Raw genomic sequence first — 23,350 nt, 5'->3', positions numbered from 1 at the left:
CTGCATAATTCATCAGCTATTTTAATCCTGTTTATGAGGATCAGGTTTTCTACAGAAACGCTTTTAAAGAATGCTTAAGAAAAATCATTGCTAGTTAGGGATTCATGAGATGTATTACTAAGAGATAAAACAATAAACCAAAACTCACCCTGTGGCCTCTGTAATGGCATATGATATTAATATAAAGAAAGCCTACACCCCTCCCCTGAAATCATAAACAAACTGCAAATGCTAATACTTTACATGGAAAACTGATCTGAGTTACTAGGTTCTCCCTAGCATTTACCTTCATGGAAAAATATTACAGGCAAAGTATTTGCTCAATTCTGAGATTGCCCTAGATCTCATTTATTCCATTCAAGCTAAAACCAAAAATTTGACCAAGAAAGTGGTGTTGTACACACAGGGTTAGTCCTAATTACTGGAGAAACTTTAATTTTTTACTGTTTTTACTTTTTCACATGTACCCACCACAAATGATTTTATAAACTGACACATTCCCATATAAAGTATACTGACCAAAGTACATTCCGTCCGTTACTAAGATTGTGAACTAAATGCTGAAAGCCTGTGAAACACCTGAACTGAGCTTCTCTGTGTAATGTGAATTCATACATCCTGACTATTTTATTACATACATCTTCCCCCCACACACCCTGACCCTCTCTCAGTCATCATAGAATATGTAGAGTCGAAATAACATAGTATGTCCCACGGGAATGACTGAATCACAAAAGAAGAAACCTTTGGTTCCTTGTCTTCATTCATTCTCTTTTGTTCTTTAGTCTAGCATTCATCCCTGCTCCAACAAAATCAAACACTTCTGTTCTCTACAAAGCTTCAATGTCATCAGGAGGGAACCAAAGAGAGAACAGGTTCTTCTGTGCTCCAGTGCCCTGCTCCACTCTGGCCCAAAACCCCTTACACAAAAAGCTCGCAGGCCAGAGGACTTGGATTCACCGGGGACAGCCGCATACAGTCCTGTCAGATACCTTGAAACTGTGAGCCAGGGGCAGAACAGTCAGCTGTTCCCACAGGACTTGCGCGCACGGCCTCATCCGTACCAGGACGGGTGAGATGCTCAGAAGGGGCTAAATCCAGAGGCTTTAACCATTAACTTTGGAGTTATTTAACAAGTATTCTCAGTCAAATTTGAGCAGGTATTCAGACTGGTTGTAAAGGGCCAAAGTAATGAAAAAAGTCCCACCCTTCTCTGGCCACCTATCAAAGACTGCTAGAATCTATTAAGAATTTTCTTTTCCTTTTTTAATTAAAAAAACCCACAACACAAATATCGCATTTCTTTAGCTGTTTTCTCACATAACTGAACAACTATTTCACGTTTCTTAAGAAGTATAGGGGAACTGCGTAAACTCAAATATTTCATTCCAAAAAGTTTAAATTTATCAAGTTAATCTAATCTAATCAAGTTGAAAATCCCTCGCTATTTGATTAGTGTGAAAAAGAGATAGCTGGGCTATCTCAGCCAGCTCAGCTCTGTTCAGCTATGCGTTTCAAACGCTGACGCCTCTTGCTTGCCCCCTTGCCAATGTTTATCATCCCTCGCTTGTGTCAAAATATTCAGTGGATTTCAGGACACTCACTTGGTTTTGAGAGTCAGAGGAACCATCCGCACATAAGGCTCTACTACTCATTCATAAAATATAAACGGAAGAAAATAATGCTAGAAAAGACATCGGCTTTCCTTGTAGCTAGAGGTTTTTATCCCAACAAGCAATAAATCATCGGGACTGGATGACCAAAGGTCATTCCTCAGAGGTAAAGATATATTAGGCTGATAGACCCTTAGTCACGGGCATGCACCAATATGAAATAGGTTAAGAATCGACAGGCCTCAGGCCTTAAAAGAAATGCAGCAGATACCTTCACATAGAGTGAAGCAGCAGTCCTGAATCTATACTCAGGCCTTGATAATTCTTGTTATTCCTTCCATGCCACCACTGGGGACATGTCCTTCACCTACACTCCGAACAGCTTCTCAGTCATCGTTACAGTGACACCACATGAACTTTGCATGGACAGATACACACTCCCGCTTAATGTCACTCTGTGTATGTCTTTGCCTGCACAGCCAAATACACGCATTTAACAAAACTACTTTAGAACATTGGGCAAAATGAAGACCAGTGTATGGAAGTGAATGTTGCCTGAGTAATGTGTCCTTAGCTACAGAATTTATAAAGCTGAATAATATTAATGAGTCTTAATGGTTGGTTGGGGTTTTTTTACTATTAGTTGAACATTTTATTCTTGTACTTCAGTTTTCATTTCACTAGAATGTTTTGCTTTTTGCTTCAGAACAGTTAACTTCTTTTTTAGAAAACATTGATGGTTATGTCCCTTAAGAAATTCTGTATAGAAGCAACAGTGGTAGTGTACCATAAGTATCAATTATTTTTTGTTGAACATGTTAACTACATAACATTTAGTTGCCTTCCAGTACGGTAAGTATTTTTATTTATTTCATGTCAGAACATCTGGAATGTATATTTTGAAGTCTGCAATATAGAAGTTGCTTTTGATTGTATCTCCTAGAAATGTTTCTGAGAAGCATAATGTTTCCTTCTAAATTTATATTTGGGAACCTTTTTAGCTAATTTACACATAATTAAGCAAAAGCTGCTAAGTTAAAAAACAAGAAGCATCCTGACACTGTTTTAAGTATACATATTCATCATAAAAAATATCTATGTATTTATATATTCTTATTGTAGTTCAGAACAGAGGTGAGGTATTCAGATTGTATTCATTAACCACAAATCTAGATACTTAACCTGGACTAAAACAACCAATCTGTACAGGAACTCTGAGTTTAGATTATCTAACTAACCTCAGATGCAAAAATGACACATTATCTATGCAATTATGAAGAAAACACCCAGGAACTGAGATGAAATTCATTGAAAAATCGGTGCCCTGACACAAAATTCACAGCTGGAAAATACATTCAGTTTCCTGTGTAAACAAATATTGCCTCTCACTAGCATAACCAAAAAGGAAAGCTGTATTGCATGACAAATATACATGTTTTGGCAGTGTACGTTGTCTCTGCCTGCATATATCACATTCATTACTATGGCTTAGGGAGGACAGAATGGGTTAGCAACACAGTTTAATGTGTTGATGTCTCTTTGTCCTTTTCTTCCCTGGGTAAGATGAAAAATGATATGACTTTTTTCCATTATTAATAATGAATGCTTTTCTTGTTGACAGTCCTTGCTGCCAAGTAAGAAGCCTTGAACTTTCATCTTTATGGTGCAAGATTTCTGTTCACACGGAAATCAACCAAAAGGATTACATAGGAGAAACTTAATACCCAGTTTCTAGAATATCAGTTGCTATATTCCTTTTATAGTTTGTTTGTGGTTTTTTTTTAAAAAAAACAAAACCCTCACTATGTTTTTTCAAACATACATTTGGTACCATGTCAGATAGACTGGGGAAAGGAAGATGCCTTATTGCACAGCACCAAGACAGACTCATACTGATTTCTAAAATATGACACTGAACCAAAAGGTGACCTGAAGTGATTTTCCCCTTTATTCCCAGAAGTTACACAGCCCTGGCACTCTTAACAGTATTTAGAAATCCATCAGTTTCCAGTTGTCAATCATTTTCATGTTTGTATGTGTATATATATACACACACATATACACAATTACATATATTAAAAGAAATTCTCCTGGGAGATACACACACATCTATATACATTATTATTATTAATTACATGAAGTAAACATCATGCAGTATTGTCAATTATCTATGATTCTCTTCTATTTTCTTAGTCTGCTAGCAATGTTTACATGAAAATTTCAGATTATGAGCTTCTGTTGGCTGGAAGCATATTCAGAGTAAAAGAGTGGCTTTCTCTCCTGTCTCAGGTATCCTCTCTCCCAAAATGTTTTACCTACTTCCAAAATCTGTTACACATCTCTAGGGTTAGCCTGGACTCGTAATAATTACAAAACTGGTAATAATTGTAAAAGGTGAGTGATAGTCCCAGGTTTGTGCTTCCCTGTCTCTTGATGATATTCTTGATGCTCTAAGCCACAACTGATGGATGGCTGAAGTTCAGATCAAAGCTGCCATGCCAAACTGAGAATACAACTAGGAGAAAAAGAACTCAAAGGAACAGCAGGGAACAACATTAAATACCAGGTGTCAATTACAGGCAAACTAGTTCTCATTCCCTGCAATAATATTTAAATTTTGATCGAAAAGTTTTAAGCTTCAGATTACAGTGGAAAAAACCTGGGGGTCTGGGTGAGGGGGCCTGACCTGCAAAGGAGGAAGGGAATAACTACCAAACAGAAATTTATTTATCTCAGTGAAAGCTTAAATTAGGCAAAAAGTAACAAGATGTTGTCATGAAGGATGACCTAATAAATGTTATTTCTAATATGTATGTATTTAGATTAACATAACAAATGCATTCTATTCTAAATATATCACATTTATGAAATTTAACGAATACAAAGTAAAAATAAATTCACTAACACTATCTCACACAACTCAGGAGACTGCATTTTACTGAATTTTGAATATTCTGTTTCATGAATAAACTTCTGTAACTTAAGATTCTTCTAAACATTCCTGAAATTACCAATTAAGGGCTCATGAAATTATCAATTAAGCTTGCTCTTAGGTATTAGAAATATGGGCAGCAAGACATTTCCTTACAAGTACTGGGAACCTCTCTAAAATAAATTATTCTTCAGATCTGAAGTATACAGTGGTATCTGAAAAACTTTTTTTTTTAAAGTTTTATTGGAGGAGACATTCTTCCTTAAAGTACAAGATACGACCAAAATGTATTCTACAATGTCATTCTTAGCCTCTCTGCCTGAACTTAACTCTCTACACTGTTTTTCTGTGAGTTTATATTCTATCAAAGGCTATTTTCTCCTTTAAAAAACCCACAGAAAACTTCTAATACATTCAGAAGCATCAATCTGACTGTATTCCTTATATCACACACATAAATTTTAATCAGAAAATTTTTACATTCTTTTGTTTTGAAACAAATAAAACCAATCACTAGAAGCTTCTTTTCCCTTCAGCACTCACAAATATCCTGAGTATACTGTGCCAGTGCTTATTTAGTTACACAATATTTTTTGTGTGCTATTGCTATCATAAGTTAATTTTGGTTTATGCATAGCCTTTGCCAAACTAAACCCAAGTTTACTTGTGTTATGTCCCGCGTAATTTTAACTTTTACTCCAGTAAGACCAAATCAGATGCTTGGAGAAAAACAGTAGTTCAGTTTAAACTTAGGAATTTCTGTTTCTCAGCACAAGAAAGATTCAAATGCTCAACAGTCCTGAACCTGACTCAAAATTTTTATGTTGCTTTATTGTTAAATAGAACATGGCTATGTAACTTACTCAAAGCAAGTTTACGAGCACAAGTTTGCTACTAGCAGCGAGGAAGTGCAATGCAGGGAATAATGGGCTTTAGTGGGGGGTGAACACTGTAATTTATTGTTGTCTTTATCTGTTGTTGTTACTATAAATTTAGTATTTGCTGATGAAATTTCAGTAATTGCGAGATACAATCAGGAAAATAAAAATGACAAATACAATTTAATATAATGAATTCACTGATCCCAAATAATCAAATCCTTGGTTATTTACCCCCACAAAAAAGCTGATACACAGTCTGAAAACTACTTTCTTCACTGTAGGTTTAAAGAATGAAATTGCACAAATATATTAGAGGGTTTCCACACCTGCTGCGACGTAGACAGTTGTAGTTAGGGCTGGAGAGAGATGAGGTCAGTGACAGGAAAGAAAATGTGATTAAGTAATTCTCAATATGATGCCAACTATGACCTTTGGATTCCATTTCAAATCTAGCTATCGTGTTACCAAAATAATATAGTACAGGATGGATACTGTTTTGCTAATACGATATATAGATTCCCAATAGGAATTTCATACTTACAACTCAAGGACAGAAATACCAAATATGATATATTTTTATGTGCATGTGGCACAGTATTTCATAACATGCTACAGCAATTTTTTTCCCTTGACATACAAAAAGCCTGAAGAAAAAAATAATAAAAGATTCAAGCTGAATAACATGTCAGTGCTCACAACCTGAGTTGATTTTGTAGACCAAATACCAAATGGTCATCTTTCATTAATACATTCTTACTGGGGAAGTATTAAAATCTTAAAAAATCTTGTGGAGGGTATGAAATGACATTCAGTTAAACAATACAACAGCAAGTTACATGGACTAAGATTTGATTTGATATTAACACATAAGAGGTTGGAAAAGACACTACAAAAAACTGCTGTATCTCTAAAATACTATACTCCAAATGGTAGCTTGTCTGCGTGAAGCAAGTTATACTGCCTTCATTGTGAAGGTGAATTTCGAAAACCAAAATTATAGTTTCTTTCCAAAAGTAAGCTGTGAAATAATGATTTATGCATCCTATTACTAAAAGCTAAGCCTTCTAACTCTTGGTAATGATTATGTGAACGAAAACAAAGATATGAGATAACAACTCAAAATAATAGAAGTCACATTTTTTAAGCTACCTCATTTACTGTGAAACTGGAAGGACACAAGGAGCTGGAAAGAGTGCAAAATCCATCATTTATAACTTGCCTAAAATTTGGTTTTAAGTGACTCTTTATAGAGGAATTACAAAAATATCCCTTGTTCATTTGCTTTTCAGGCAGGTACCTGAAGGGATTTAAAGTAACAGGAGAGTCCACTTTAGCCCAACTGAAAGCAACAAATAGTCACCTGCCCGTATCTCAAGTGTATGCAGTACTACAGGTTTATTCAGTGGTGGCAATATAATAGAACCTTCAGCTGGTGGAACAGCTGTGTTACTGATACTTGCATTCAGATTCACTAGAGAGAAATAGATTTGTTTGTCAATGGCAGCTTTTGATCATTCTGCAAGAAAATCGTAAGTAAAAAACGGCAGTCATCTCCAGCTACAAATTATCTCAAAAATGTGATATGCTTAAATACGTAATCCTACCCCTTGCTTTCATCTTAAAGCACCACAAGGTTTTAACACTAGAAAATACACTCAAAGATAATTTTTTCTGCTGCTGAAATGCTGGCCCCTTGCAATTTCTAGAACTAAAACAATAATTATTCGTAAGCTCTGAAATGATGAAAAATATACATCCTATTTCAAAGAAACAGTTATGAAGAAAATATTTTAATTATGCAAGCAGGACCTTGACCAGGTTTATTGGGGATAATTACCTCTAAGGAAAGATTCTGTGACAGAAACTGATTAGAACTTGGAGCATTCTTCACAACCTGGTACCCACACACCCACTCTCTGCCACGTCATCTAAGTGTCCCACCTACTGAATTCTTGAAAGAATTCCTCATGTCAACAAATGTAAATTTTGAAGGAAAACCTTCCTTTCATTCCTTCAATTCCTCTATCCCATGCACACTCAGTAACGAGAAAAAGCTTTTCCAAAGCAATATAACAACTGACTCCTCTACACAGAAATTACAAATTCCTTACAAATTTGGGGGTTATTTTCAGATTTTGTTTCAATGAATAAAATTTAGAAGCAAATTTCCTTGATATCAATAGATCAGAGTAGCGGATATGCTAACATTAGTACTCCACTTGATAAAGGAAAAATTAATCATTAATTGTATGGAGTGTGCAGGATTTGTGCCAGAAGCCTGGTACTCTGTTTTGTCAAGTCTATCTCAAGAAAACACAACCTCAGAAATCTTGGACTGAAACACAAAATCACCTCAATCTTTATCTTTTTCCAAGCAGGTTTAAAATGCAGCTCAACTGAAAATGGTGCAGTTGTAACTTGCAAGTGAATTAAGCCTTATGCAATGATAAATAAAATGTGCAGTAATGTGTTTTTGGTGTGACTGAATAAGGCATCTGGATAAAATTGAGAACTATAGAACACTAAATCATTTTAAAAACATGCATGAACTTTAGAATGATGCTGTCATCAGATTATTTACATTCTAGACATACAAAAGTGCTATATATTTTAGGTATTTCATGGCAAAACAAAAGCTTTACACAAGTAAAATTAAGTGTTTAGATGCTTTCATGCAGGATTTATTAGTTCATATTTTACTCTGTCTCTATATTTCTTTTGATTTCAACTGTATTTTTGTTGTTTTAGCTTTATACTGTGTGGTACATTTTTTTCATTATATATTAACTGATGAGCAATCTGAATTCATGCAGAACTGGATATACCTGGGAAAACTTATCCTCACAGAATCCTTAAGCTAAACAAAACCAGGACCCAAAGAAATCTAGTAGAAAAGCTAAGTTTCGTACCCTTTAGACAAAAATATCTTTACACACCTTTATGCTTATCTGAATTAACCATGATGTAGAACACAATTAGCCTACAGAACAGCCAATAGTAAAAAGAAGTTATTTCATGCATTAAGACATGCACTGTCTTTCACAAGATCTTCTTAGTACTCTTCCTTTATAAATACATATAAACCTACACCATACAAATAAATATGTGCAAGAACAGATTTCCTTGTTTTCCACACAAATTTATAAATTCTATTTAAAGTGGTCTCAAAAAAAAAAAAATTAAATAATGACTTTTTTCTATCATCACCAAAATTTGTTCTTTGATCTAACTGTTAAAACACAGGCTACATCATGCTTACTTCTTGCCTTAATCAGGGCAACGCCTCTCTTTCTGGATTTCTTATGTTGGGTTTTTTTTTTTTTTTCCAGCATTAACCCTAAAATGCTGCTGTTAGCCATTACTGCATCAACCAAGTCACAAACGTTTTTCATACTTCTTCAGCTTGGAACTTTCCTAATTTTTGCTCTCTCATTCTGCCAACTATCAAATATTTCTCATAGTAACCTTTTTTAATTTACTCCAGAGCAGCTAAACATACCAAGCATTCAAAATGTCACAGAATAAACAGCTCCAGCTCAAGTCTTTCTTCTACCATGCTGATCTGTCTACCAATTTAACAAAACCAACTTTTACTTTATAGCCACATTTGTTAATGTAGTATAAACTTACATAGTTAACAATGATTTTCTTGTTCTACTTAAATAGATGAAGCAAAACAAACAAAAATCTGTAACCAAATAAACATCTACCTGCAAAGCTGCACCAACTGAAAAACATATTTGTAGGTAAACAAATATAAATTATACTGCAAGATTTGTGTAACCAAGTAACAGGACTGATTCAACATACAGAACAAATCAGAACAATTACATATTGTTGATACAGAACACTTGTAACCCATCACTTTCTCTGTGTGGTATCAAGGAGTTTCTGGCACTAAGGCAGAAGGGAATGGTGTTTCCTGGCAGGTGTCACACACCTCTTAGCATGACTTTGTATGATGTTTAGGCATTTAACAAATAGGTGTTCTGCTCACAGGAAAAGGGTTTCAGATGACTAAGAATGGGGCAGTAAGTATGGAGGGAATAATGCATCCCTAGGGACCTGTACCACATAGATTATAATACTGAAAACACTGGACTGTGTTCCTCCTACCAGAATTCACAGAACTGCTCAAACAGAGGTCTTAATTGTCTGACATAAAAGAGCCATTTCAGTTCTACTTTTTGTGAAGTGGTAAATTATGTGCTCAAAATGTTATAGTGATGCAGAACTCAGATTTCTGCGTAATATTCCAAAGTGTGGTGATAGGGTAGATCAATAAGATAAAGTACATACCCAACTAAGATAATACACCACCATCTGCTATAGACATAGGTGTAAAAATGCACATGTATTGGTTCAGTAGATTTTTATTCAAGCACACAGAAATTAGTCTTTATTGTGATAGAAGCAACAGAAGGAAAAGAGAAAGTCTGAAGCTACTTAAAACTTATCATGTCAGATACTTTCAGCACACACCAAGCTTAGTATTTTTGGTTTGTTGGTTCAAATGTTATTATTCTCATAGCGAATTATGTTATAGGAGTCCCTTCTATCTGAAACAGAAGGTAAGTTTTCAAATTCTTGTTATACATTAATTACATCTGATGTATTTTAATACATAGCTAGCTATAGGAAAGTTACCGTACTAGCTTTTACAATAAATGCAAAATTCTTGAGAAACCACCCACATATAAAAGCACTAACACAAATGCTGACAATCAGTCTGACATCCAATCTGTTTCCAACCTACAGCCACAGAAATAGAGCACTGCAAATTCCAAAAAAAGATCACTAACATTTTCCCTAGTTTAAAGTACTTTAAACTTTTTTAATGACTCAAAAGCTTTGCCCCTGCTTGGTCCATCCTTCCTCCAACTCATTAACACATATAATTAAAATGTAACCACCTGAAGTTTTTGTACTGGTGTTTTCAAGGAGTAATAAGGCAACAGACTGTCACTGAAATTCAAGGCAAGGGTTCTCAATAATTTTCTAAAAGCTCACCTTTAATAGCTACCACTGTAATGTGACTACATTAGTGAAAACAATTGAGCCATATGACTTATGTGTTCATTTCCAAATAGCCAGTAAAAAAAAATCTTAGGATATTAAATCTCTCAGATAAGACAGAAATGAAAAGCAAAAGGGAATAAGGAACATTTAAACAACATAGTTGGAGTTCAGCAGGAATACCATAAAACACCAATGCCTATGATAATTCAGAATTCAAACCATTTTTGTGATGTAGCATAAACAACTGGTTTTAATGAAACAGTAATAAGATGTTTGAATAATTCTTTCTGTGAACTGCAAATAGCAAAATACTGGCAAGATTTATCACTCACAGAATACAGTTCAAGGGGTTGGGAGAAGAAAAACCTGAAAATCAGACTTTATTATTCAAAGCCATACAAAAATTACAACTACTGCTACTAAAAATGCAAGTGAAGTGATGAAATCTGGTAATGATGATGAAAAGAGTATACCAAGTGATGCCAAGTCCTGCGTCTGGGGAGAAATAGCCCCATGCACAAGCACAGGCTGGGGAACAACGGGCTGGAAAGCAGCTTTATAGAAAAGGACGTGGAGGACCAGAAGGACAATCTGAACACAAGCCAGCAATGTGCCCTTGCAGCAAACTAGGTCTCCAGCATGCTGGGTTGTGTTAGAAAGGGCCCGGTGAGCAGATCACAAGGGAGGTGATCCTTCCCCTTTCACTCAGCATTGGTGAGGTCACACCTGGAGTACTGTGTCCAGTTCTGTGCTCCCCAGTATGAGAGAGAGAGATGGACCTGCTGGATCGAGTCCAGCAAAAGGCCAGAAAGATGATTAAGGGAAAGGAGCATCTGAATAGGAGAGGCTGAGGCAGCTGAGACTGTTTAGCCATGAAAACAGAAGGCTCGGGAGGATCTTTCCAATGTGCGTAAATACCTGATGGAAGAGAGCGAAAGAAGATAGAGCCAGACACTTCTCAGTGCTGTCCAGGCAAATGAGATGAGTCAATGGGCACAGACTGACAAACAGGACAACCCATTTAATGATAAGAAAACCTTTTTTACTGGGAGGAGCATCTATCAAACATTGGAACAACGTGTCCACACAGGTTGTGGAGTCTCTTTTTGGAGATACTAAAACCTGGTCCCTATGTACCTTCTACAGATGCAGATGTACCTGATTCTGCTTTGTGCAGAGGGATGGAGTCAACAATCTCGAGAGGTCCCTTCCAACCTCTGTCATTCTGTGATTCCATAATATTAAAACTCTGAAACTTTTACTGAGCGTTGGTATAACCAGCCACTTACCTTTTATAAATTACCAAACACGTATCAAATTATTCAAGCCCCTGTGGTATACTGCTTTTAAATCTTTAAGAATTCAGTTACAGCTACTCCTCCTGATAGTCAGACGCTGCACCTGCCTATATTATAACTTAATTAAAAAATATATGAAAGCGTCAAGAACAATTATAAGGAAAACGTGTATTGAGTTTTTGTGGCAAGGTTTCGATAGTGAAGTCTGAAGCACTGAAGTGTAAAAAGGTGAAGTGAAAAGAAAATTTAGACTATCTATAATAAGGAGAAGAACAAGCAATGAAAAAAGAAAGAAAGGACTCAAATGTAATACTGGCAAGCTAAAATATTTCCGTGATGACATACTTGGAATTTCAAATCCCAATGATAAAGACTCTTTTCTAGGATATGATATCTGAAGATTTAACTCTGAAAGAAGTATAAAGGTCTATGCATATGGATCTCTCATGATAGAAAAACCTTAAATTGCACAGTGCCAATTCTATCATCCTGTCAAAATCTTTACAATTTATTAAAATTTTAAAACTCCACTGCTGCTAAAATGTAAACAATATTGACAATTACATCTTGCTAGTTCTTGTCCTCAGCAATGATTACTGAACCTAAAAAAATGGACCTGAAGGTTTTAAGTAAGAACTCAGAAAGCGATAATCCTCTTTTGTCCAGACCAGCTCTAACCACAACTTGCTCTTACTCATAATTCCTCATGCTATGACACTGATATCTTTTTAACAGCTTCAGTATGTACGGAATGCATGAAAGACGTAGGATACTGAAACTTAAAGTAAGGAAAAAAATCCTTTAGTTCCGAGACAGATGATAGCTTCTGCAGTCTTTTCAACTTCCTCCTACCTACTGTGTTTCATTTCAGAATCCAGCACTATCATACAAAAAAGAAGGCTTGCTCTGTCAATGGGGTAGCATATTGAACAAGTGTTCATCAAAAACCTTTATTGTCTGCCTTAAATTGGGTCTTTGCAACCATGTTTGACAGCTGAATCATAAAAACAATCTTCTGTGAGCTTTTTTAAGCTTTGGAAAGTATATTTTAAGTCTACAGTTCACCTCAAATTGTCTCTCTCTTTCTGATCAATATATCTTTAAAGTGTTTTCCCTGAATTAATTAGCACTTTTATTTCATATTTACTACTGTTGTATTTTCACTTTTAAAAAAAGGATTTTGACTGTTCACAGATCTCTGTTTCCCACAAATGTTTCCACAGAACATACAGACTTGAAAGCAGAAGAGGTGAAAATTATCCAAAATCGCAGTATTTATCCCCCCACCCAATCCATACACATGCAGCCACTTGAATATGATAATACACCTTTTATACATATATAGCTAGCTACTAGCTAACCATAAAAGGCTACCAGTTACAGTACACTGTTTCCAGTGGCTCCACCATCACTTGCAGGCACTTTTACTAATAGTTTAGAATGGTTAGGCCTACTAAGAAAAGTCTCACTACTGATAACATGGACAGAATTTTTTCCTACCATTTAAAAAGAAGCAATGAAATATTTGGATGTATATATAGATGTAGTATCCTGGTATAACAGAATGATATGAATAATCACATAAAAGAGTTCAGTTTAAATTGTAAAAATTAAATTTGCTAAATGTTACTTCTTTGAAAATGCTATGAGGAATGTCATTGCAAAGAGAACACATCAAGAATTTGATTTACAGAGGAGATGTGACTTCAGAAGAGTTAGAGAAATTATTGAAGATTCACTATTGAAAATACTAAAATAAACACTGTAAGAAGTATGAAAGGTAAACATTTATTTTCATAATCCTATTACGTGTTGCTCTGGTTTTACTTTGCTCTGTGTTCTTCTGCCCCCTTCTCTGCTCTCCCGCTTTTTCTGTTCCATCCTGCCCAAATGCCAAAAATGTAACCAGACAGACATTTTTATACGTACACATATGTGTACAGAAATGCCTGTGTCCTTTCTAAACGTGTTTCTAATATGCCTGATGCAGGTTAGCCAAGAACACTCCTATGATGAGAGGTAAGGGGAAGAGAGGAGAAACATGTTCTATACACACCCTAAAATAATGATGCTTGCCCAGCTTTTCTTCCTCTTTGGCTGACAGGCAGAAGGCACAGATGCCAAGCTGTGGTTATTTTCCAGCAATGGCATCTGGCTCTTTGGCACATTCCACTGACATTTGTGTTGGCTTCTTTGCTGTTGCCTCTGGGTTTGTTAATGGGTTAAGTTGATGATCGGATGTTGTCTGATCCTGGACACCACATTTCTTTTAACTCACCTTTGATTCTATTCAATTTCTGTAAGAATACAGCTGCTCTGCATCCTCCTGAAATCTTTGTACTTTAGCTGACATAGGTAATGATGTAATTTCGGATAGTCCTGTTGTGCTAATGGATAATTTGGATACGGCAAACCACTTCTTTGTATATTTTACACTTAAGAAATTATGTCTGATATAACTTATTACTACAAATACTTTATTCAAGGACACTGTTTTCTTTTGTGATCTTAAAAAAAGAACTAAAACTCTGCAAGTACCACTACAATGACAAAAAGTAAGCATTTAAAAAAATTTACTGTATGTCATTATAATCCCCTATATATTGCAGGAAATGTCAATAGAACATTTATATTTTAAAGTAACAAGTCAATAAACTGCTTCAACACATCACAAAAGGTAACTCCAGTGGGTTTATCTCACAACAACATGGTTTCTAGTTTAGAAATATCAGTTTATATGACAGTAATTACTAAAACAGATGGGCAAGGAGCCAAAAAGTGGCATCACACTGACAATGGACTGAATGCAACTGGGAGCTGTGGAGCAGAAAGGAGCTATGCCAGATTGTATGGCAGCTGAGAATCTTATTGGTGACCATTTGCTGTGCAATCTCAGACACATCTAAAAAATTATGCATTTCCCATTGATTTCATGAGAAATCATAAAGAAAAAAAACCTCCATCTGAACTTGAAGACAGTACGTGCTGACAAGTTCTTTCCTTTGAGTACTCGGGATTTTCCTTCTTGCACTTCCTTGTTCCTATCTACCATTCATAAGACTGGCTTCTTATTTTAGATCAATATTGTCAGATATATATGTCATTAGTAGCAGTAAAAACAACAACAGAGGTCTGAAGACAGAATTAACAAATAGATTCAAAATATTCCTAAAACTTATCCACAAAAAACCCCAAACCATCACATATTATTTTTTTCCCTTCAGGACATCTATTTTAAAATACTTGCAAAATACTGCATGAGGCACTTTGCTAAAATAAACAACAAAAAAAAAAATCTAGACTCAAAAGATATATGATCTCTAAAATGAATAGAAAAATGGAAAGCAAACCCAAAAGTCCTTAACTGTATCATGTCCCTATCTGATTTTTTGGTTTTTGTCCAAAAAAATAGTTCACACAAAACTTTCATTTAAATCTTTCTGCTGACTACTACATTTTAGAAAATGCATTTTTCTAATTATTATTGGAATTAGGCATCATTATGCAGAATACTAACAAGCTAGCTGAGTACATTAAGATCAATATTCATATGAATTGTTCTCTTACAGTAATTAATAGTTTTCAATTGTTAAGACTAGTACAGTCACAATAAAGCATTATCTTCACTCCAATCTGATATCTAATGTTATTTAGATTATGAACAACTCTTAATAAAGAAATCCTTTGGATATAAAAGGGTTGGCATTTCCTTCTCAGTCTCTCAACAGGATATTCAGGCGGGTAGCCTTGCAATTAATCTCAGCAGTTCATTCATTTTCCAAACATACTTGCCTATTGACTCCTACAGAAAAGTGCTCATTCACTCACTTGGTTACATTAATTATACATAGGAGATAAAGCCAAGGAAATCTGCAAGACACCAGAGACTCCATTAGTTTTCTGTGTAAATTCCAAATTTGTTTCATGTAAACAGAATGAGGCATATTATTGACACTGGTAGGTTCCTGTCCAAACAGTCTCCTGATTACACGTGCAAGTTAGGTTGATATCACATCACCTTTGCAATTGTTACAGACCCTACACAAACCTCACCAAGAGATTTCTAATGTTTTATCTGCCTTTCAGAATTTTGGAGGCAAGGAAGAAGCTGTACAACACTGTAAACTTCCATTAGACTTTTCCAGTTGGAGCATTTATACCTGGTATTTATACATGCTAAACTACATTTGGTTACCCTCGATTAACAACACTAGAAATAAGTGAAGAAGTTATGGAAAGGTTAGTGGTAGGGCAACCAAAAACTAGGGGAGAAAAAAAAAGAACAAGGCAAAGGGAGAACAGCAAGTTAGTTACAGTGTAGAACAATTTTGATTTACCTTGACTTCTTTACACTGACCTCTGACTGCAACTACAGTTCCTCTTGCTTTTTTCCTTCACAACACCTAAAAAAGTAGCCCAGAGATGAACTAAATAATTATCGTGCTCGCTTCACTTTTGTCCCAGTTCCAACAAACTTTGATACCTCTCCAGAGTCCAGATTTTTCCTGAAGAAAGTGATCTAAAATTCTTACAACTTAGCAAACATGTATGATATACTACACGCTTCGCCCAAATTAAAAGAAGTCTCTTCTACACGTGCCAATATACTCCGTGCACGAGGCACAGTATTTATACTGCATACATTGAAAGCAAGCTGCTTCTTAAAGGTAGGACAACACAGGTATGAGGGAAACAGCTGTAGGCATGAACAGAAAAATTCTGTTCTCACTTGAATCACAGCATGCAGACAAATACTCCAATTTTTGTGTGCCTTTGAACTTGGCACTGTTTCACAGAATATAAATTTTGTCAATTAAAAAATATGTCAAATTAACAATTAATTTGAACATGGATTTGGAGAGTAATTTGCATTGTGTGTGTATACATACACACATATGTATGTATGTATATATGTATGTATAAAAAAACCCCTTACATCAATCAGTGGCTTTCTGTAAGAGGAAATAGTGAAGATGATGATTTGCTGCCTTTAGTCAGTTAAAAGAAATTAAAATATCACTAAAATGCAAGAATTAATCTTCAGCTGATGACATAAAGCTTATCAATACAGTGAATTGTCCATTAACTTAAGAAGGAAAAAAAAATATACATATGCACATATACAAAGAAATATATATATGTATATACGTAATTCTGTAAATCCGCAATTAACTCTGGTTAAGTTTAGGGGAAAAGAAAGTTATATTCAATCTATATTTTCTCTAATACTACAAATTCAGTCAAAAGAAGTACTTAAAAGGAGGAGGAAACTGAGTATTTCAAGCAACCGCAAAATAAAAGTGGCAAAACACAGCTTTTGAACCTCTGGCTCTTAAAGGAGCTAGGTGTACCCGGTGTAAGATGGGAGACATCCATCATACTTGAAGATGAAATTCTTACCTTACGAAAAATTTGTGCTGAATAATTTATCAATGATGATAATATCTCACACAGTATTGAGAACCTGATATTGCAAAGCAAAAGAAGCTGTCAGAACGTCTCCTCTGTTATGAAATTACTCCAATCTCTAACATCTCTTGAAAAAAATCAGTGTGTATAAAACTAGATGGTACTACTTTAGTAGACCAACTACCAGTGTAAGTGGCCTCCCATCAGTATAAGTGCAATAAACTCATTGCAACTGCTAGTAGGTGAGCTCCTATTGTCCTCCTCTGTCACCAGCTCTGTTTTGGGACCTGGAGCATGACAGTCATGCTCTGTGTAAACCAACGTGCTTCAAATAGACAAGTCTCTCTCCTAATACCTGGCTTTCTCCCAATAACACAGGTCAGGTGAGACAAAAGGCCACTTGTGCATATGCACTCTTACAACTGGAACCCAAAAGTAACCCTTCCATTTGTGGGGGAAGAGGCAGCGGAGTTGGTGATGCCATACCACCACCTGAAGAGCTGGCAATGTAATGCTGTCCTGTTCGAGTTGACCATTATTTAGTTAAATTGAAGAATTTTTTTAATGACAGTGTAAAAGACTTCTATTTGATTTTTTTCTAAAAGGCTGTTTTAACTTTGGACCATCAACCTTGACAATGTTCCTTAATGTTTGAAAACAATAAACACAGAACTATCAAAAGCTGTGCATTATGTAGATCCTGTGGTCACCATTAAAGATTAAATATGCATGAACTGGCGACAGAGTGCTGCCCTACGAAGTACAACAGGCTTGAAAATTCCAATTTAAGTGAAGCAGAGATTGTGTGAGCTCTTATTGATTCTGTGTGTAAAGGAAACAATTTCTAATCAAGAACATCTCTGTTAAGAAACTGAAAAGTAATGTATTATATCACATAAAAACCACAATCACTGAATATACAGAGAAGTGCAGCTTCTCTACTTGAAGTATACTTAGTGGGACTTACTCCATGAGAATCTATAAGTGAGAATAAGCCATTTTGAAAACCACTTAATAGCAAAAATACATTAATATCAGTTACTATAAACTATCTGGTTGGCAGTTACTATAAGCCATAGCTTCACCCTTCATTCAAGAAAATCCTTAAAAATACCAGAACTCCTTATTGGAAATAGACCCAAAGTAAGAGTGCTCTGAACCCTAACACAGGCATTTGTCACCAGCAAAAATAAAGGTAAGCAAAAGGGTTCTGCTAGAAGTGTTTTGTCACAGTTTGGTACTGGGGCAGGGAGGCGGGGGGAAGGCAAAAATCACAGAGAACCTGCAAGAGGAGGAGACAATGAAATGCCAAAAAGAAAAATCCATTTTAGAAGTTTTATCCCTGGGAAAGGTAAAGAGAGGGTTGTGGGCTAGAGGGTTGCCTATAAGGAGCTACTATCTGTGAACACAGAAATTATCCTTTGATAATTTTTGATCACGTTTTCATCAAAATATGACTTTGCACCCTTTTTGTTAATAAACATGAGAGACTCGAAGCAAATGTCTCTATTTTCAATTTATCTCCTAATGAAAGAAAAATGTAACACAGACATTTTGGATCACCACTCAAGATAAAAAGAACATCAGAAAAATTATTAAAAAATAAATCTTTTGTTTATTCATCTGAGATGAAGCATTAATTTCAAGAAGGCAAAGAAGATAGGGTATGTCACCTTATAAAAAGACAGTAATTCTTTTAAAAGGATGAATGTTTTAAGAATCTAGCCTTTTATAGGGAATTATAACATCTCTGAAGAGAATATATTTGATTTATAGGCACTTGATGCAGTTCAAGGCATTCTGTGACAGCAGGATCTACTTGTGGTAGGTTATAAGGCATCTATCTTTCTTGATTTCCATTCTCAGTATCTATATTGTGGACTTCTATAATCTCCCTTTTTTTTTTTCCCTCATTTATGTTCTGCTGTGTTCTCCTTGCTTTACTGACCTTTTCCAATTCTGAAATCCTTTCAATGCCACATTTGTCTCTCCTTGCCTTTAGAGTTGGTTAGTTGCATCAATGGATCCTAGATCCTACAGTCCCACTGATAACTGTGAATCAAACAAGCATGTCCTCTAAATACGTCACAATTTGTAAATGTTTCTGTATGAACTAAGATGCAAAATATTACATGACAATACCTATGTATTTTTCCCCACTTCAGAGCCACAAATTGTAGCACTGGACTCTTTAGAGCATAGCTCCAATTGCATTGTGAAGCATAAACTTATCTAAGATACAAACAAGTAATTTAATATCATTATCCACAATAACGCTACAAGAAGGGCCTTTATCAGCAACTACACCTTTGGATTCTGGTGTTTACAAATGATGGAATGATAACTCAGCTATCTTCTGTACCCACAGAGCTGCTGAAGCTATACTTCAGAAATCATATGTAAGCAATTTAAAAAAGTTCTAGAACTTCATTTTTATTGCATTAATATCATTAAGTAGTTAAGAGCATGCAAAAACCCCAGATATCCTATCATTCAACATGAAATGCAGAGCTTTGTAAGGCTGCTGTATGTCTCCTAAGATGGCTGAAAAGAGGAGAAGGAGGAAATGAAACAGATTGATGTTAAGAACAACATTACAGAAAGAGTGTCTGTTTATATCATTTACTATTTCTTCATGAAAATAATTGTTACATCCTAAATAATGTTAAAGTCCCAACTGTAAAGGAAATCACCATGAAAATAACCATACAGAAAAGATTTTGCTTGTTTTGGTTTGGTTTTCGCTGGTTGGTTGTTTTTCATTTAAAACAGACATTTGAGATTCTCAGTTTTAGGTCCTCATTGGTCTGTTCTCTTCTGTTGTTTTTCTATAAACTTGGGTAAATGGTATAGCACTGATTAAGTTTACTAACTCTTAGTAATGATATTAGTAGGCATCACTTTTTTAAAAAAAAAAGATCTACCGTGTTAATTACAACCTGTAAAAACATACATACGTTTTATTATAAGATGGAGAAATACTATTCTACTGAAAGGCATCACTATTCTGTTTTTTCCCCAAAGCCACCATCACACCAAAAACCCCCAGAAACAAGGCAATTATTTGCATGTAACCCTTGCAATAAGGCAATAATCTAAGTGGAATATTCAGGTTTTATTATTAAAAAGTTATTAAAATATTAAAATATAATTAAAATTAAAATATTTAAGTCTACTTACTGGGTATTTATAACAGTTCAAAAATGTAATGTATGAAAATGACTGGCTTTCTATTTATTTATAAATATGTTAGCATACACCATTGTCATCTGAAAATAGATTAAAACAACAAAATAATCTTGGTACGATAATTTTATCCATCGGCTCAACACAACTTTTAATTCATAGTACTAATAAAAGACACTAGAAATAATCTATATATTGTTCACATATAATCAAGTATACTTAAGTGCATTATGTTTTCATCCATTTGATTAAACACATACTCCATTCATATCTAAATAAAAATATTTATGCACTCGTGTGAACAGTAGGGTAAAATGTTTACACTTCTATTCATTTCATGAATTTGAAATGGGTTTATGCGACACCTACAATGAAGGATCTTAAAATGAGTAATACTGCAGTACGTCAGAGAACCTGCAATATGATCACAACATTATAGGGGCTGACCTCAGTGGAATAAAGTCTATCAACAAATAAGCATTTTACTGAATCGTATTTCATTTAATAATACCTGTAAATGTGACTCCAGTAAAGCTCCAATATCTTGCACGCAACCAGAAATGCAAAGAGACATTTTCAAGAGCCAGGGCAAATGCTGTGGATGACTTTCCCTGGCTTTCACCAGGCACTGCCATTAGAGTGCTTTAGCTTCCATTAAGTTGTCACTTCCCTGTGCTGCCAGCTTTTCAAGGGGGACAATTCGTTCTGACAGAACCATGACCTGTCACATACACTAACAGTTCAGTAGAAATGAACAGGAAAACCCTCAAAGCTGACGGATTTATTAGTGATAAGAGCTGGCATATATACTGTTCAAAGCTAGGTAATTAATAAGCTCTAACCTGTCCACTCTTAAGTACCTCATATTTATTTGTAGAAACTTAATTCATGGCATACAAATGCAAAACACAAATACGTTCTTTCATTGGATTTTGAACTTTACAATTGTTTAGTTAGCCCTTATTGATTATGACAGTTTTGTAACAACATCATCTAGATCATATATATTTTTAATACATAAGAATTGCCATACTGTCTAAGAGAAAAGGCTCATCTGCTCCAGAATCCTAGTAGCAAACAGTTAGGGAATGAATGTAAGAAATGGTATATGGAGCACAGCACTTGTCCTCAAAATATAAACCTGCAGTCAGTGGCTTCTGAGCCTCCTGAGCTAGAACTTGTATACAGATCACTGTACATACCAGCAACTACCTGATCCATCCTGTTTGAGCCCCCAAAAATTGTAAATTCCACATGGTCCATGGGAAAAAAGTACTTTGTTTTGCTAATATTGAACTTGCTGAGCGACAGTATCACTGAGTACTAATTCTTGTACTGCAAAAACACTCCCTCCTCTTTGAAGCATTGCTGAATTTACAGGCCTCTCTTTGCACTTAGCTGTCATTATTCCAAGCTCAAGAATCCTAATCTATTTAAGCTTTCATCCAATAGAAGCTGTTTCGTACTTCTTGTCACTTCTCTGTTTCTACCTATTGGACATATGGGTGGCCAGAAATACACTTGCTATACAAGATGTGTATGCATGAAGGATTTCAGCATTAAAGATCTCCTCATCATTCTGGTTTTCTATCACAGAAATGATGATCATCAGTCTTTAACATGCTTGTTGTACTTTAAGCTTTAGTGACAATAGTTAATGAGTTATTAATTATATTTTATCCTTGGCCAGTTTCAACAGAGGAACTTCATACAACCTGAAGACAAACAAATTAATTAACTTACTTCAGTAACATTCTGTCTCTCTACAAATATGGAAAAATGAAGCATTAAAGAGAGAAAATGGTTTTCTGAAGAAGTCGTCAATTATAGAAGATACAATTATACCCAGAATCCTCACAAAACTAAGCCAATAAAGTAATTTCCTCTTATAAATCCTTATGAAGGCTTTTGTCCTTTCTATCTCTCTCCTACTACATCCATGCTCATCTCCCCTGCTGGAACTCAGTGGTTGTCATTGTGGTTTATAGATCTGCTGGAGGCTATTCTACTGGGCTGCAGAAGAAGGCAGCAGGGCCATGGAAAGAGTGGCAGAAAGGCAGAGAGTACATGATGTCAAAAGAGAGGAATCAGAATATTCAGACACTTGGGAAAAAAGAGGCACTGATATGCTAGTGGTAGCAACAGTCAGAGTGGAGACAGCGTTACGGCCAGCTGGCTGGGAAGAAAGGATGACAGCCATCAGATTAACTGAGAACAGCCAGGAAGTCTTGAGCACCACCACAACAGAGACTTGGCCCATCATTAAGGACAGGACAGAGTCCATTAAATGTTTTGAAGGACGTAAGCAGGACAATTGTTAAAGGGGAGAAAAATAAATTAACTAAATTTAGAGGGCAGAGAAGGAGAAGACATTTTACTAATTCATGGGAGGTTAAGATAAAATCTAGGTTCGAAAAACATCAGACAACATAAAGATATGTAAGGAGAATACATGAGAATGACCAGAGGTAGGCATGTGAAAGGCTAAAGACAAAAGCAAACTAAGAGATGCAGAGCTGATGTTGTAAAAGGATGCAAAATTTTTTTTTAAAAGTTAAAATGTTGATAAGTTTGAAATAAGGCTAATTAATGAGGAAATGAAATGTAAATAAATATTACTGAAAGACGAAAAAAATTTCAGAAATGCATCCTCCTCACTAGACAAGTGATTAGGTAGTAGATATTCAGTCTTCCAGCAGCTGAAGACTCAAGATTTAGTGAGGAATCTTTATGGGGTAGAGTAATATTGTTTCATTATTATTCTTATTTTCTAAAAAAATACATTTTGGAAATTCAACATGAATTTTGAATCTTACGATACTCTGACATTTCTTATGTCATTTAACCTTCCTTTTGCAAATAGAAGTTAACTAACTATTCAGCAATACATGTTTCTTAACATATAGTAGAAGGGCTTCACCACAATCTAAATAAATTGTCTCCAGTTGTGTTTGTATATTAATATTCTTAGTAGTACAGTTACTGGATGCTTCTGGTATCACCTTTAACACA

The 23,350-nt window shown here is 35.3% G+C and overlaps 1 protein-coding gene across 11 annotated transcripts in view; it reads right to left on the bottom strand.

Moving 5' to 3' along the window:
• Window positions 1-23,350, bottom strand: part of LOC141919139 (RNA binding protein fox-1 homolog 1) — a 766,805-nt gene that overhangs the window by 301,964 nt on the left and 441,491 nt on the right. Inside the window, exon 2 of one of the 11 annotated variants that reach the window (XM_074814134.1) lies at window positions 16,081-16,146. The exons of 9 other annotated variants lie outside the window; for them this stretch is intronic. The gene's annotated coding sequence lies outside the window, so the exon portion shown is untranslated. Of the gene's footprint in view, window positions 1-16,080; window positions 16,147-23,350 lie in introns of those variants that run through there. One more of the 11 variants, XM_074814154.1, reaches the window with a different exon arrangement.

Source organism: Strix aluco, unplaced genomic scaffold (assembly GCF_031877795.1).
Source record: "Strix aluco isolate bStrAlu1 unplaced genomic scaffold, bStrAlu1.hap1 H_1, whole genome shotgun sequence".
NCBI classification, from domain to species: domain Eukaryota; kingdom Metazoa; phylum Chordata; class Aves; order Strigiformes; family Strigidae; genus Strix; species Strix aluco.
The sequence above is the reverse complement of the archived record's forward strand: the minus strand, read 5'-3'. Positions and strand labels throughout refer to the sequence as shown.